We start from the raw sequence: 17,418 nt of genomic DNA on the forward strand, positions 1-17,418 counted from the left end.
CACCACCTGCCTGGTGGCAGTAAATGTGGCATTATACTGAGTTTGGGGCCCTAGTGTGGGAGTCAAATAAGGAGTCAGCAGCCAGGGCATGCAAGGATATCCACTGTCACCTGATGGAAATGGGACACCAAAAGATATACATTTAACATGAGAACCTGTTTACACTATTACTAGAAAGACATACTGGATTTTTACTTACCAAGAATCCATGCATCACCAGCTTGCAGTGTGCTTAATTTGGGCCAAATCCCTGAATGCTGGATCACATATGCATCATGGCTGCAGCCTGGGAATTTTGCATTCAGGGAGAGGATCTGGAAGGAGGCATCACATAGCACCATTACATTTAGGGAATGGAAATGTTTGCGGTTCCTATATATTTGTTCCCTGCATGCAGGGGGCTGAAGTGCTATGTGAGTGCCATCCACTACCCCTATGATGTGTGGAAAGCCTGCAATTTCAAAGAACTTCTGCTTTACCACATCAAGGGCTTCCGTATCCAAAGGCATACTAATAAAATGTGCTAGATGATTGAAAAATGCATCTAGCATACGTCTCAGGATCCATGAAAATGAGGGCTGGGAGAGGCCACCCACCAGCCCCACAGTGGTTTGGAAGGACCCTGAGGCGCAGAAATGTAACACCGCCAACAACTGTGTAAGTGGTGAGATTGCTGTAGGAATGTTAATCTGACTTTCTAGATCATTCTTTATTATTGAAAGAGTGTCTAGGATAATATTAGGAGGCAGGTGATAAGTGGTAACAACCACATCATCAGGCATTCCAAAAAGGGTGACACGTGTTCTATATATCTTGGCCCTTGCACGCCTCCTATGACTACGCCCAGGAAGAGGCTGAGGAAGGTTGGTGGGGGTCAATATGGCCACTATTAGCTGTCCAACATCATTCTGTAAAGTTAAATTTATATTTTTAATTGGTTCTCCATAGTGTATTGTGAAATTTTGTGCAAAAATACTTAGCTTTATAATAATGGGGCATATTCTTACAGGGTCGGGCAGTGCCATCTTCGGAAATCACTACATGTGTATTTGTTGTTCATTTTAAAAATGAGAGGGAAAAATAAAAATAAAACATTTTTTAAGGACAAACCAATATTACTACTTTTAGTGTTAAAACCATGCTTAATTTTTAATCTAGCAAATATGAATTGTTGTTAAATGAAAAAAAATTAGAAGTTAAAAATAGAACAAAAAACAATATTCCACAAAAATGTTGTTTTCAAACATAGATTAAACTACAAAATAAGTGTATGTTTTAAAAAATAGACACTTACCGGATTCCAGACCAAAAAGGAGTGTTAAACACCTTTAAGAAATATTTAAAATAAAAATTAGATTAAAAAACATAAAAAAACGAAGATTCACATTGATGATCCAAAAATAAAAACAAACAAAATGCAGTAGGCTGGCACACTTACTTGATTCGTCAAATAACGTTGGAATTAGGAAGACAAAAGGCCGGCCAACCAAACAAAAAAAAAAATGGAACAAGCCCAAAAACTAACAGTGTTTTGCAAAATCCAAAGCAATCAAATTTGAATAAACCAAAAAAAAACCCACTACCCCCCCAAAAAAAGGAACACAAAAACCAACACCACACAAAAACAAACACACACACAAAAACACACACAAAAGCAAACACACACACAAAAACACACACAAAAACAAAAACACACACAAAAACAAACACACACACAAAAACACACGCAAAAACAAAAACACAAAAAAACACACACAAAAACACACACAAAAAAACCCACACAAAAACAAACACCAACACACAAAAAAACACACAAAAACAAAAACACAAAAATACACACACCAAAACACACACAAAAACAAACACACACACAAAAACAAACACTCACACAAAAAATACACACAAACACACACAAAAACAAACACACACACAAAACACACACAAAAACAAACACACACAAAAAATACACACAAACATACACAAAAACAAACACACACACAAAAACAAACACACAAAAACAAACACACACAAAAACACACACAAAAACAAACACACACACAAAAACACACACACAAACACACACACAAAAACAAACACACAAAAACAAACACCAATACACAAAAACAAACACACAAAACAAACACCAACACAAAAAAAACACACAAAAACAAACACACACACAAAAACACACACAAAAACAAACACACACAAAAACAAACACACACACAAGCACCTCGCAATCAACTTCAAACAAACACCTCACAAACTACACGCACAAGCACCTCGCAATCAAAATCAAACACCTCACAAACTACACACACAAGCACCTCGCAATCAACTTCAAACAAACACCTCACAAACTACACACACAAGCACCTCGCAATCAAATTCTAACTATTTTACTATTATCCAACACCTCCTGCACCACCAAACACTCCAACTACAACCCACAAGTAAGGGAAAATTTGGCTTTGCCTTAAATAAAGAAACCAAACAGCAATTATTGAAACATGCAGGAAAGGTGTGCATTTGTAGTTAGGCAAATAGGGATGCATGGGTAACCAATCCAGGGATGCGCTCACATCTAGCCCAACCCACGCAGTGATTAGGGAATGCAGGAAAGGTGTGCATTTGTAGTTAGGGAAATAGGGATGCACAGGTAACCAATCCCGGGATGCGCTCACATCTAGCCCAACCCACGCAGTCATTAGGGAATGCAGGAAAGGTGTGCATTGTACGTAGGTAAATAGGGATGCACGGGTAACCAATCCTGGGATGCGCTCACATCTAGCCCAACCCACGCAGTCATTAGGGAATGCAGGAAAGGTGTGCATTGTACGTAGGCAAATAGTGAGCAGAGGCCAACTGAGCCAGGTAAGTTCCAATCACATATTTTACACAACACAAGAACTGATCATATTTCCCATACAAATGTTAAAATTTTTAACTATTTTTCACATTTTTGAAGGTGCTGGAAATCAAAGTCCAGCAGTAGAGGAGGAGGCGGGCCCTAGCAGGCCAAGACCAAGGCCAAGAAACCCTCCATTTTCACGGATCGAGCTTGAGACATTGGTGACCATGACAATGGAGAACCTAGTCCATGCACCCAGAAATATGGGGGCTGGAGCCAAAGACAGGATTTGGGAGGAGATATCCAGGGCTGTTAATGCTGTGGGGACAACCTACAGAACACAGAAAGTCGTAAAAAAAACGGTAACAAAATTATATTGTGAGTGTACTGAAGGCCAAAGCTTGATCTTATTTCTTAAAAATAACACTTAATTTTTAAAAAATAACATTGACAGCTGGATGGATTTAAATACCAACTGAAGAGGAGGCTACGGAGTAGGGTGGACCATGCTGCGGGGACAGGTGGTGGTCCCATCCCTGAGGAGCTGGCTTTGACAAGGTTGGAGACGTTGGCTCAGGGATGTGTGACGGAAGAGGAAATAGTCGGCATGTCCACTATGGACACTGACATGGCCGACTTCAACGCTCCACATGTGCAAGAAGGTAATTTAATTTTGTAAGGCAAAAAGTATAAAGCTGAAACGTCTCTGTTTTTTTTGTGTGGAAAAACAAATAACATTTTTAATTTTATATTCCAGACTCAGAGGAGGTAGTGCCTGCTCCTGAGGTCAGGTCTGGGTCCAGCACAGATGGGGACTCTGCAGGGGAGGATCCAAGTACTCCATCTGGGGACCCTGTGGAGTCGACTCCAGGGCAAACATCAGACCGAGCAGTGCCTCTCCTCACCAGGTTGGTCTCCCAAACTCAGGAGAACAGATGTGTTCTTCTGAGGATGGAGACCACTCTGGTGAGGGTGGCGGTGGCCCTGGAGACCATTGCTGGGGCCCTAGATCGTTTGGCCAATACCCAGGAGCAGGCCAACCCACCTGCCATGATGGAGCGAGACTCCCTTCCTCCCAGGACCACCACCTCTGGCAGCCCAACAGCCACCCCTGCAAGTATGGAGAGCCCTATGCCTAGGCCAGAGGAAATCCCATCTACCTCTGGCCAGGCCAGTCGGCGTGTTACACGCCAGTCGGCTGTCTGTAGCTTACCTCTTCCTCCGAGCCGGCCCAAATGACGCAAGTAGCCCTGGATATCTCCTCCCTCACCTGTTGTCCAGTCCCCATATTTCTGGTCACCAATGTCTCAAGCTCTTTTTTTTTAACCCAAAATGTAATTTATTATTTTAATTTCTTTATTTTAATTATATACAAATGTTGCCTAAACATTTATTCTTGACATTGTGATGAAAGGCAAATTTCACAAAAATAAAAAAATTTAAACCCAAAAATGTCTATCTTTACCTATATCAATGTATACAAGGTTTAAACAGTGTGGTATCTGAAAAGGCTGCGACGCAAAACACAATGCTAGATGTTTTAAAAAGTGTTTGCTTAAAAAACTGTTTAAAAAGCACAAAGAAACATTTTGGTAACGAATTCCCTAATGCACACGCAAGTGAGTTACAAGGTAATTAGTAGTGTTAATAGTTACAATGCAGCAATCTTAGCTGCTTGGTTTGTGTGGTTCCAAATCGAAACATCGCAGGTAACATCAGATTAACGATTGTACTGTTGTAGCTTACGGACGCTTCTTGCCTACCCTTAGCCTGGACGATCAGCCTGTTCGTAGAGTGACGTTTTCATGCATCCGCAATTCTTGGTCGTACGAAGCAGGTAATTTATACACTCCCCTAAAACGCCTGGAAAAGCTGAAGAACGCCTCCGTTTCCAGACCACCACCCCCGTATACTCCCACAAACGACCTTTCCTGTCAATCAAATTTAGCAATCCACTTCCGTGTCGGAAGCCCTACGACCGACAGAATTTGTGATCGGAAGAGCTCATACGCACATGCGCACTGCTAGCCGTGCGCAGGCGCAGAAAGAAAAACATCGTATGCGTACGACCATGCGGCCGCAATGACTGACTCTGAATGAGGTCCTGTGACTCCATAGTTCATACCCCACTGCGATATAAGCACTGTGATTCCGTAGTTCATATCCCACTGCGATATAAGCACTGTGACTCCATAATCCATACCCCACTGCGATATAAGCACTGTGACTCCGTAGTTCATACCCCACTGCGATATAAGCACTGTGACTCCATAATCCATTCCCCACTGCGATATAAACACTGTGACTCCGTAGTTCATACCCCACTGCGATATAAGCACTGTGACTCTACACTTGTCATTTGTGAAGAAAAGTAAAAAAAACAATGAGTTACATATTTTTTGTTTATACAACCTGTGTGCGCTGTCCCCCAGTGCATTTTTGTTAACAGATATATAAGTGCTGTGAATGCACGCATTATAAGCTGAGCTCAGCATTTAAAAAGTTGAAAAAAATAATTATTCTATTGTTATTTGTACTTTGTCTGTGCGCTGTTCCCTAGTGCGTGTTGCTCATGTACATATAATTACTGTGACTGCACACGGTGTCAAATGAGCTGCACATTTAAAAAGTTGAAACAAAAATTCTGTTGTTGTTTGTACTTCATCTGTGCGCTGTCACCCAGTGCTTTTTGTTCATGTACATATAACCGCTGTGAATGCATGAAGTGTTAGTCGAGCCGCGAATTTAAAAAAATTGGAAGAAATATAATTTTTTATATTGTTGTTTGTACTATGTGTGTGCGCTGTCCCCCAGTGCGTTTATTGTTCACGTACATATAAGCGCTGTGTCTCCATGCAGTGTGAGCTGAGTGTGTTGTAGTTGGTGGCCATTTGTGTATCTTTTATCAAAATCAAAATGTTATTGTGTGTAGTATCCCTCACACTCAGACTCTCTGGTGCTCATAAATGTACTACAGGGGTATGTTAGCCAATTTTGGGGTGAGTAGTATGAACAGCAGGTTTTTACTTTTTAGTATACAATAGGCTGAATTATAGTTAGCTGCTCTGCAGTGCAACTACTAAGATTCTTGGCTTCTCTTTCAACCCTTGTGAGGAATCCTTGGCTACTGACAATATAATCTTTTATGGCCTTAAATGTGTTAGTTAATTAATTAATCAATGCATAAATCAATCAATGCACCATTTTCAATCATTTTGTGTTCTTGTTTTTTAATTTCATTTCCCACTTATCTGCTTTGTTTTTTTATAGCAGTAATAAAGTAATGATGAATCAATCAATTACTCAATCAATCAATTTCTCTTCCACTACAGTATATACTACACCTCCATTTCCCTGTCCTGCTCGTGGGCCTCTGATCTAGTTCTTGATTAATGAAAACATTCTATAGCATCATATAGTTTATATTAAACTGCCACTGCCGTACCACTCTGTTTCCTAGATGTGCCATGTTGGAAGTTATACTGCCACGTGTTAGTGCCGCCCACTGCTGTCGCTTAGCTTAGTCAGCCAGCTAGCTCAGTGCAACCTTTTGGGCTAAACTGGATGAAAACAATATTGTAAGCTGTGAGGTAGTCAAAATTGACTGGAAATGGCTGGAGTGCTGTTGTGTAATGCACAGCGGGCCTGATTCAGAGCCGGACGCTCTTTCAGAGCGCTCGCTCTGAATCAGAGCAGCATTTTTGTTTCAGCGCCGGCCTCCTGGCCGCTCGCTAAGCTGTGGATGACCACCCACAGCTTTTGCGAGTGGCCAGGTGATGGTCGCAACCATCAGGCTTGCGACGAGACTCTTGTGGTAGGGTCTCATCCATCGCAAGCCCCAGTGAGCTTCCGGCTCTAATAGAGCCGGAAGCTCACTACTGAGGCCGCTCCCAAACGGCAGGCATTCCTTCGGGTACGCCTCCGTTTGGCCAGCCAACCCCCCTACCCACCTCCAAAACGGGACGAGCTGTCAATCACAATCAACAGCCCGTAGCGACAGAGTGCCTGCCACTGGCCAGGTCTCGCGCATGCGCATGCTGGAGCTGGCTCTGGCGTGCGCATGTGCAGTGGGGGACCATTGACCTGCTGTGCGCTCGCGAGCCAGTCTAAATCAGGCCCAGTATTCATGCACAGTTGTGCCTATATAAAACCATTTCTTGCTCAGTACTATGGCCTGTAATATGTTCTGTTTGAATACCAGGGTTGTGAATATACTCTGTTAGATTCCTTTGTGTGACACTGCTTCCTCCAGCCATGACCCTAAGCTTCAATTATTTTACTTTTCTCATGTATTAGGTATTTTTTTTCTAACCTGGTTGCCTGCTAGTTACTGACCCATGCATAAACTTGACCTTTGCCTTTGGTTTCTGATTTTGTGCCTCATTACCTTCTTGTTAACTAAACCTGACCCTGGCTTTTGAATTGTGAATTGTTTGGGGCACTGTTACATTTCTATGATTGTAATTAGTAAATACCACTGACATGTGCACAAGACCTGGGGCAAATGAGTGGCAGTAAGCATGCTGATCTTTAAAGGAGATAGGGGTTGCTACAGGTGATTGGGCCCAAGACCTGACAAGTAGGTGAAAGTGCAGGTGCACAAATTATTGCATCTGAGAACAGCCCTGCCATCCATGGCGAAAGTAAGAAATCCATTACAGAAACCATATTCAGCTGAAATCTGTGCACAGTAACAGGTAAAAATGTGTTGTGTGACAGCACTAGAGTGTAAACAGTTTCTATCAGGAAAATCAAAGTTTAATATTTTGTTAATATCTGTTCTATAAACATCTAAATATGAACAAATGAAGGAGATTGTATGGCAACAAGTAGCGGTACATGGCACCGTACTGCTGAACTAATCAGATACAGGGAGTTCAGAAAGTCCCTCCGTAGTGACTGTGTGCTAAGTGTGTGAGAGTCCAAAATTCAAATAGGGGAGCTACACCAACTGCCAGTGAGTCCCGGCAGGCAATGTTTGGCAGAGTTTGGGGTGGCAGTTGGTGTGGCTCCCCTATTTGAATTTTGGACTGTGCTGCAGCCCTACCTCTGGAGCTGTCACTGTCTGTCATACACTTAGCACACATGGGTCTATGTACTAAGCCTTGGAGAGAGATAAAGTACCAACCAATTAGCTCCTAACTGTCATGTTACAGGCTGTGTTTGAAAAATGACAGCTAGAAGCTAACTTTATTTCTCTCGAAGGCTTAGTACACAGGAGCTGATTCAGACCCGGATGCTAAGAAACGTTTGCTCGTAGTTGCCGATGGTTGGCATTGTGCGCATGCATCTCAAGCCACTGTGAAAGATCGGGTACCGTACGCTCACCCAGCATAGACAGCCCACCAGAGTCAGTGACAGGAGAAGCCATTTGTGGGTGATAAAAGGGGCTGGCAATGAGAAACAGGGGAATGTAGATGTGAACGCTCTAGAATTCTAGGCAATGTCATTTTTGTTTTAATGAATGTGACCCATAGGGGCAGATGCAATTAACCACAGTAAAATCTCTGTTTACCTCGGCTTGATTTAACGCAAATACCATATAATATATAAATAAATTCACTTACCGTGTATGCATTAACGATACTGGATCAGAACCTCTATACACACCTTCCTATACCTTCTAATGTCCTGCCTATACCTTCTAAGGATGACGCTAATTTGCGTACGCAGTCACACCATAAATAAAGACTTAGAGGTGGAATCTGTGGTTCCAAAGCACAAGTGATATTCAGGTAAAAGTTCAGAAAGTTACACGCAATTGATCAAGACACAAATTAGGCGCAAAAGGAATTTATACAGACCCAAGTACAGTATACATACGCAGGCGCTTCCGGACCCAGAGATAGGCATCAGCAAGAGACCCCTCGTCATTCAGCATTCAGCACGAAGACTCAGAATCAGCGTTCGTGCACTCATATTTATACCCCCCCAGAATAAACAGGACAAAAGGGAAGTCTGTTGCTGATATCATTGGTTCTCAGGGGTGAAGCATCTGTTACAGCACATTTAACAGGCTGGTTCAAACAGACTCTCCCTGCCTCTAACAGCTGGGGGTCTTCCTCTTCACGCCTCCGGCAGCATCCTAACAGTTGTTTCTAAAATATACATTTTGTTGCTTGTAGGCTCTGCGATCCATAACTTGGGAATGCATGATGCGATCTCCCCACCGATAACACCGGAATACTGTGAAAAGAGTACGCATCAGTACAACTCCAAACACGACTGGTTTAGCATGTATAATACCTTAGTTATCAAATATCTTTATTTCTTAGCATTTAAACTAACTCAACCTACTTAAATCATACACTTTAAAGCTTATTGAACCTTATGTGTGAATATGTAATGTGTGGGTATTGAGGGTTTGATATAAGGACGCTAGTTAACTTGGGGCAGATGCGTGCGCATAAAGCTAATAAAACAGCGGTTTCATACAAAGTCCTATGCATTTGCTAATATGCGACTAGTTAACAGCGCTATTGTGTGTATTAATGTGTGTATGAGAGATGGTAAAATATGCAAACGCATGGTGCTATTAGTATTATCGCCACATGTACTAAAATGTGACTTTACCTAAAATGGCGCTTAGGCGGCCATTCGCAAAATGGCGTCTTGCGATCTCATTTTCAAGATGGTGTCTTGCGGCCAGTCGCAAGATGTCGTCGCCGCGATTAAATTTTAAACTGAACTTGTCTCAGCCAATTATTCAGCTTCAACAGCATGCTCCCGCTTAACGCACAATTCAATTGGAAAAGACTTATGTTGGAGGTTGTGTGGTAGTTCTGGCTGGATAACAGTATAGAAGTCTATTAGTGGCTAAAAGCAAAGTATTTGGGGATCTTTAATAATAGTGAAAAAACAATAGAGCAAGTGTTATTCAGAAAATTAATGGTCCACATTAGTGGTTCCCAAACGTTTTTGAATCACGGCACCCTAGAGTATCAGCATTTTTTCCATGGCAGCCCTTGGACCAAAGATTTCTTAATGAGAAATTCAGCAAAAATTAAATTAAATAAATTGTGCTTCAAGTTCTATGTCACCCTTAGGTTCAGTTATGTGGTGGTTGACAGGGCTGTGCTTCTGTTTGTCCACATATTTTTTAATTGGCAGTTGGTTTTGCCTGTCACACTGAGTAAAAATCATTTTATTTGGTACTGGACAACCAAACAGAGGCACCCCTGCAAGGGTGCCACGGCACCCAGTTTGGGAACCACTGCTCTAGATGAATTTGGGGTGCATAAAAAAATGCATGTAAGTTCTTTTTATTGAGTCATTGTAGCTAACTATTAAACATTTGTAAAAAAAAACAAAAAACACTTGTAATTCCCACCTGCAAGCTTAAAAACGCTAAATACAGCATGGAACTACACATTGTGCATCGTCCACTGCATCATGCAGTGTGTACAAATGGCGCAATATATTGTGCCATCTCATTGTGCCATCGCTGGGTATACACATGTAGTGTGTATCCCAGCATTACCCTAGCCTACCCTGTCTTTCAACCAGTTCCCTTCATCAGCTTAACGCTAATGCTAATGGCACATTGTGGTGGGCCCACTATTTTTGATTCTTTAAAATCATGCACGTATAGTAGTAAAGTTACATATGGTTAATTTTAAAGAAATGCCTATTGCAGTAGGAATCAGAGATACTACCTGCATTAAGAAAACTATTGCAGGACACTGTAGTCTTCATTGCGAATGATGGGAGCTTGTGCATAGTCTGGGACAATTTACCAAGCCAAGTGCTTGGCCAGTTAGCTAATGTCTTCTTCAGATGGTGTTAACCAAACTGACCCTTAACCTTCATATTCTTCCCCTCCTGATGATCACATTTTCTTATGCATTAGAACAGTCTAATAGAAATAGCCATTACTGCCTGCTACCTCTTTGCTGGGACCGGTTTCTATATGCAGCAATAAGAATTTATATTTTTTGGGGCCCCAGACACACAGCTTCCCAAGGTTCCTAACACACAAATACCCCAGCTATACCTCCTTAGAGACACAATCCAGTTCCCAGGATACATCGCCGCAACAGTGTATACAATATTTTTAGGATAGAAGAGCACTTGATCAAATAAAATGTCAGCAAATACATTTTCAATTACTAAAACATTAAGTGGCACTTTTATTAGAAAAGAGACAGTAAAAGCCAAGAAATAATCGCTAATTACCCCAATAAGAATGAAAGAATTAACAGGTTAACCACATCTCACTGCTCCTGCTATGCATTTCAGAAACTTCAAGGTTGCCTGCTGAAAAGGAGGTAATGAAACGTGTTGTGGGAACACCGTGATGCCGTTCTCCTGATCCTTCTTTAACTTTATTTGTGTAATGGGTGATATGTCAACACATTTAATGTTACTTGTTAATATGCAAGTGCAACTTTATACAGTAAAATAGTATTAATTAAATAAAAACTGTGGGCATATACCTTTGCCTGGAAGGAAAAACCAGTGCAGAAGCAGGGAGCAATTGTACAGTAATAATCCCCAATGTAAATCCCAATGCTTCCCTCAGGCAAACATTGTATTCGCCCTTTTTGTGCAACGGTGCCAGCAAGTAAATTGCTTCTGGGGAATTATTCACATACATTCCTTTAGTGATTCCGTACTCACCATGGAGAGTCTTCCAAACAAATCTGTAGGCAAAGACTTACTGAGGAGCAGCCAAAAAAAAGTAGATTAAACTATTACTCTATTGCACTAACACAATACAAAAAAACTGCATTGCAGATTATTATATTTTAATACTAGAAAGATTTGTAGCATTTCTAATGATAATTTAGCCACTTGGAGCCATATTTATTTAAAAAGACTTACCAGGTCAAAAGACTTGAAAAAGACCAGTCCCGGCAAAGAGATAACTGCAGCATGGTTGTTGATCATTTGCAAATGCAAAAGATATGAGCATATGAAAGTATTCCATTGTACATGCGGCAGGTCACGCATGTGCAGAACGGTTGTTATGCAACTAATATGATAGGGATATACCAGTGGAGGTCTGGACTCTGAGCGAAAGCAGAAAAAGAACTGTCTTGAGAACTATCTCCAGAGATTGCATTATATTTTGAACAAGAGATGAGAGAAGCTTTGTGACTGTGAGAACCCATCAAAGATAGCAATGTGCCCTGTTGCTTAGCAGTAGCCTAGTGAGGGGAGGGAGTCAGGGGGGACTGAGCAGGGTCACATCTGAGGCAGAGAGAAAGTGAGAGTCAGCCTCCAACGTACCCATGAAGATGCCCTGATGCATGCACAGTAACCAGGAAGGATCCAGGTGAGGCATAGCTATAGCTAATAAAAAATTGGAACACCATCAAATGATTTCCATTTGATGGTGGCAAACATCGGACCACCACCATCAAATGGTAAAAACACTAGCATCAGAACAAAAACATTGATGTTTAGTAATCTTTGGATTCCGATGTCCATCCCTACGCTGAACATGCAGGTGGACTCTGGCCACCTCTCCTCCACAGTGAAGTGCTCCCTCTCCAGCTTGATGTTCCCACTCATCCACATTCCCTCGGTGAACAGGAGGCACCTCCCATGGAAATCAGTACTGTTCTTGGACAGGGCCACCACGATGAATGAAGCTCAATAGGAAGCCCAGGAAATACAGGGTACATTGTGCATTGCTCATCGCCCTGTTCGGCAGCTGGGGAGGGGTGCGCATGGAGGTTGCGGAAATATGGACAAGTACTCCAGCCCCGGGGACAAGCTGCTGATAAATGCTTACAGCAGCTGCAATACAAATCTCTCATCCATGATCCTCCTGCCCTTCCCAGCACATCCCAGTGGCCAGGCCCAAGCCAGCTGCAGTGGGGGTTGTGGTGACACTGTTGAGATGCAGGGGGCAGGAGTGAGAAGCAGGGGGTTGTGGTGGGTCGTAGGGGACTGTGGTGGCATGGAGTAGGTTGTTATAAGATGCAGGGGGTTTTGGCGAGATAAAATTGGTCGCTAGTGCATTATAAATTAAATGGGGATATTCCTTCCTTCAGTAGACCAAAATCAAAAGACAAATAAGTAATCCTAAGAGACAGCCACAACTTAACATAATATAGCTGTACTGCTAATAAATGAAGCACTATCATAGAGGTAAATACAGAAATAGCCAATCAGAAGGACCAGGATTCCAGTATCAACAAAACATACAGCCCCTAAGATGCGCATCAGAATAACATCCAAAGGAGTAATTAAGCTGCATCTCCTGAGCATGTGCTACACTTACTTGTACATGTCCTTACTGTATTCAACATATGCATGTCCATGCCAGTTCCGCCTCTCTAGAGGTAAGGAGTCTAAAACAGAGGTTCCCAAACTCGGGGTCTGATTGCTATTGCTAAATCGTATACAGAGAGCCGATTGTTGCGTACTGCGCATGCATATGCATCACAATGCACTTGCGAGAAGGCATCACTGCGATCACACTTAGATAACGGAGAGCCATCGCAGAGCGATTGACAAACTGTGAGCGTTTGGGGGTGGTGACGTGGGGGTGGTCTGTCTGTTTGAACGCCGTTGCATGGGCGTGCATAAATTAGCCAGTATGATTGCATATGCAGCTTGAACACTTACTGCGTACAACGAGGTTAGCAATTTCTAAGTAGGGCCAGGGCTAAGGTAATGCTGCGTGAGGGGCCGATGGTACTAGATGTTGCTGATGTTTATGGAGGTGTGCAAGGTATTACGGTAGTGGGAGGCAGTGGGCTTCTCTATGCTGGCAGTGAGACGTCATTGCGCTTGCATTCTTTAGCGTATTTTTGCAGCAGACCTGCATGCGATTACGGAGCTGCAATCGCAATAGCGATCCTTCATGAATCAGGCCCTCAGTCCTCAATCACCCTAACAGTCCAAGTTTTAAGGATATCCATGTTTGACCACAGATTACTTAATTATTACCTCAGTCAATATGATTTAACCATTTGTGCTCAACCATGGATATCTCTAAAACCCAAACTGTTGGGGTGGCTTCAGGACCGCGTTTGGGAACCTCTGGTCTAAGATATGGTAAAGTATAAATCCAAAAACATCTTGGTGCATATGCACAGAACAGAAACGCATGTATTTATGCCAAACAAAATGACTTATATCCAACTCTATGGGACAGGTTCCATTAGCTGTCAGAACCTCGTACACTCATACTATGTGGAATATTAGGGCAGGAAAAAAAATGTATTGCCCCGTCGATGTTCGAACAAAAAATAAGCAATGTTTTCTTACCGCAATTCCCAGAAATGGGCACAACCTCACTGCAGTTGGAACCTAAAGGCTAATTGAATTTGCCACTAAATGAGGGGATCGGTATGAAATACCGCCGGACACATCCTGACACCGGAAGACCGGCAACAGAAGATCCAGACAGGTACTTTTTTTTTACTATTACTAACCCTCTCCCACCCCTAACCCTCCCTTAGGGGTGCCTATCCCTAACCCCTCTGTCAGTGCCTAAACCTAACCCTCCCCTTCCCCGCAGCCTAAACCTAACCCTCCCGGGGGGGGGGTGCCTAACCCTAACCCCCCCTTCCCCTAGCCTAGCCCTAACCCCCCCTGGAGCACCTAACCTAACCATCCCCCCCCGCGGTTGTCTGCGCATGCCGCCCGGCTTACCTTCGTTCGTATGGGTATGCCGGGCGTCGGGCTCCCAGCGTAGGGATAATGATAGGCATTGGGATTTTGATGCCTATCATTAGACCCCTGCCAGGATTAGACAGTCGGGAAGCCGGCGGTCGGCATTTCGACCGTCGGCTTCCTGACTGCATCCCCTAAATCAGACCCTAATTACTGTAGTTAACACATACTAATACAGTATGTGTTAACTACAGTACAGGGCCGTAACAAGGGATGTGCTACATGTGCCGCCACCCAGGGCGCCTGGCTGAAGAGATGACATGGTCACTGCCCGGATGGCACCCTTTTCCACCCTGCTACAAAGAAATGCACAGGGGACGATCTTAGGATGTGCTCAGTCCCCATTTTCCTGCTTCAGTGCTCCACTGTTGCTTGGTCATGATGGTATTTCCGCTGGGGTCAGAAGGTCCCTGCCTAGGGCACAGAAGCACTGCTCCAGAATATTTACCCTCTATCCTGTTAGTTTCACACTGAATTTCATGTTTATGACTTCTACAAGTTACAAAATTTACACCAAGCTTTAAAAGTGGTAACACTTTCTCAGAGATAGTCCTCTTAAGTCTCCCAACAACAGAATGACATTAAGATCATCTGAACTTGGATTTGAAATGATCGTCATCATTTTAAAATCAGCATTTTTAAAATTAAATATGTAAAATATTTTTTACAACAGTAGCAAACAAGAACTTTTTTTAGCTGCAATTATGTTGCTGCTCTTAACACTATTTTGCCAAGTAAGAGCTGTTGAAGGACTTAAAACGTATCTAGAGTGACTGAGAACATTTTATCATAGATAAGACTTGTTATTGTTTTTTCCCAAAACAGGAACTAAGATTTTGAAAGCGAATAGTGTCAGATGTTTCCCCTGCACTGACCAATCTTGATACCAGCAATCAACAAACTAATCAACTATGTGAGTTGGCAGAAGTCTTTTGCAGAATCATCAGTGGAGGATTCCAAAACGTGTGCAAATGTTTAAATATGCTGATGCTCACGGCAAATGGTTATGTTTTGTAGACCAGAAGGAAAAAGGAAATTTGCAGATCCTAGCTGATTTTTTTTTTTGTAAGGGTATTCCTGTGCCATATAACAAAACCTATTTTCATATGTTGTTAGATAGTGATCTGTACCATTAAAACAATAATGTTATTTAGAAAATAATTTATAGGTTGCTCTTTTAATGCTGCCATATTTTTAAATATGTCAATCAAGTGCCTCATCACTGACATGAATGAGAAAATAAACTATATAGTTTTGTATAATACAAAACAGGACTGATTATATTGCAGCCCTATGCATGCTGCCTGTGTACACTGCATCACTTGCATCTATCCATAATGACTTTCTGATTATTATTATTATCATTTATTTATATGGCGCCACAAGTGTTCCGCAGCGCCTTACAAAGTACATGGACAAGAAAGTAACCAGTGACTTACAATACACTACAATACAATACAGGACAGGGATAATAAACATTGCTATATTAGCGACCTTTACGCCCACATAAGCAGCCAAGTATTAGTTGCCCTAGTGGGGAGTGAGAGATCAATTAAATTACAGTAGGGAGAAGCACAAGAGGGTAGAGGGCCCTGCTCGAAAGAGCTTACATTCTTTAAGGGAGGAGAAGACAAACAGGAGTGACACAGAATGGAGTAGGCGGGGAGAAAGGAAGATGTAGCAGCAAGTTAGGATGAGAGCTGGAAGGCTTTAATGAAGTAGTGGGTCTTAAGAGCTCATTTGAAAGATTGTAGAGAGGTGCAGAGTCTGATGGGGAGAGGGAGGGAGTTCCAAAGGTGGAGAGCAGCACGGGCAAAATCTTGGAGGTGGGAGTTGGAGGAAGTAATCAATTGGCATGAAAGGCGGTGTGTATTAAGTGAACGAAGAGGGCGGACAGAAGAGTGAAGGGAGATGAGATCAGAGATGTAAATGGGAGAGGAATCGGTGAGGGCTTTGTAAGTGAGTGTGATAACCTTGAATTGGGTTCTGAAAGGGAATGGGAGCCAGTGGAGGGCTTGCAAAAGAGGGGAGGCAGATGTAGAGCGTTTGGAGAGGAAGATAAGCCGAGCAGCAGAATGGAGAGGAGAGAGTTGCGATTTGGGGAGGCCAGCTAGGAGAAGGTTACAGTAGTCCAATATGGACATGACCAGTGAATGTACAAGGGTTTTGGTAGCATCCTGGGTGAGAAAGGGTCTGATCTTGGAAATATTCTTGAGATGGAAACGACAGGACTGTGAGAGGTTCTGAATGTGTGGTTTGAAGGAGAGGGAAGAGTCCAGGATGACTCCAAGACAATGCACTTTGGGACTAGATGAGATATTTATGCCATCTATTAATAAAGAAATAGTGGGACATGATGTTATATGGGAGGGTGGGAAGACTATCAGCTCAGTCAGACATATTAAGTTTGAGAAATCGCTGGGACATCCAGGAAGAGATAACAGAGAGACAGTTAGAGATATGAGTCAGTAGAGAGGGGGAAAGATCAGGTGAGGAAAGGTAGATCTGAGTTTCCTCAGCATAGAGATGATAATGGAAGTCAAAAGAGCTGATGAGTTTACCTAGAGAGGTCGTATAGAGAGAGAATAAGAGAGGTCCAAGAACAGAACCTTGGGGAACACCTACTGTAAGAGGCTGTGGGGGGGAGGAGTCATCATGAGAGGAAACCTAGAAGGAATGGTCAGAGAGGTAGGAGGACAGCCAGGAGAGAGCAGTGTCATGTAGACCAAGGGAGTGAAGGATATGCAGCAGTAGAGGGTGGTCCATAGTGTCAAAAGCAGCAGAGAGGTCAAGGAGAATGAGCAGGTAGTAGTGGCCCTTGGATTTGGCAGCAAGGAGGTTGTTGCTGACTTTTGTGAAGGCAGTTTCAGTGGAGTGGAGAGATCGGATGCCAGACTGAAAAGGGTCAAGGAGGGAGTGGGAGAAAAGAAATGTGG

Source organism: Taudactylus pleione, unplaced genomic scaffold (genome assembly GCF_031769625.1).
Source record: "Taudactylus pleione unplaced genomic scaffold, aTauple2 ptg000201l, whole genome shotgun sequence".
Taxonomy (NCBI): domain Eukaryota; kingdom Metazoa; phylum Chordata; class Amphibia; order Anura; family Myobatrachidae; genus Taudactylus; species Taudactylus pleione.